Below are 1,109 nucleotides of genomic sequence, written 5' to 3'. Positions count from 1 at the left end.
TCGATGCAATCAGCTGGTTTTCCTTAGATAGAAAACTTTGAATCAATCTGACTGGATGATCTGGTTGAAGTGTCTCTATATAGTGACCTGAGATGACATGATGTGAATTGGAGCTATAGAAATAAGCTCAATTGAATTGAATAATTAAGTCATTTACAAGGAAAACATTTTTACTCTATGTGTAAGAAATAATAATAATACTATTACCACTAATAATAATGACGATGATGATGATAATGATGATACTACATTTTGTTTAAAGCGCTTTTTAAGAACTGTACAAATCTGTATATTGGTTCATAGCTTTACTTTTCTACCAAATGCTCTCTCAGCTGGTCCGTATTTGCTTCTGCAGAGTTCCCCATGCCGTTCTTCCTGTCAGCTCTACTGCAAATTAAAACGCTCTACCAAAGGTCATGCTTTATATGAAGGAAACTTCAAAAAGAAAACCCTTCAGTCATCTTCATAGGACATGAGAAATCTAAAAGCTTTATATTCATGCACAGCAAAAACTAGTGAGCAAATGCAGAGTATGTGTCTAGGCAAAAAGCCTTCTTCTGCAGAACTAGGAGCGTTAACAGCAGGTCAGATAGAAACTAATATTTGAAAAGGTTGTTTACAGATATATTCCTATTTAATGTTTATAATTTGCATCATCTTGTTTTCCAGAATGGTAGAAGTTTTATTTTTCTTATTATTTAGCTTTTCCCAGACGTGGTAAGATTCTGTCTTTATCAAATTAAAATATGTCACATACACTTTGTGAAAAAAAAATGTATATCTTAGATTTTTAATTTTTGTATTTTTTCAGTCTTTAAAAGAGTCTCAGGTCATGGAATCTTTGAATTAAATTAAACATAATGTTTGTAACTTGCTGACTGCACCTTCCCAGCCTCTTATTAAGATTAAACAGGTTTTCAGATAACTATATTAGTCCATTTATCATAATAAATATTCTACTAAAACACCGTCTGCAAGCACTGGTTCTTCATGGCGCTCATACTCTGTAGTGAGATTAATGTCAACCAGTGAGGTTAATGTGGGGAATTCACAAGATAAAATAATAAGATAAAAATGTTTCATTGATCTTTTTGTAAATTAAGCTTAAG

The sequence above is a fragment of the Cyprinodon variegatus genome, unplaced genomic scaffold (assembly GCF_000732505.1).
Source record: "Cyprinodon variegatus isolate N-32 unplaced genomic scaffold, C_variegatus-1.0 Scaffold1083, whole genome shotgun sequence".
In the NCBI taxonomy this organism is placed as follows: Eukaryota; Metazoa; Chordata; class Actinopteri; order Cyprinodontiformes; family Cyprinodontidae; genus Cyprinodon; species Cyprinodon variegatus.
This window is presented reverse-complemented; position numbering follows the sequence as displayed.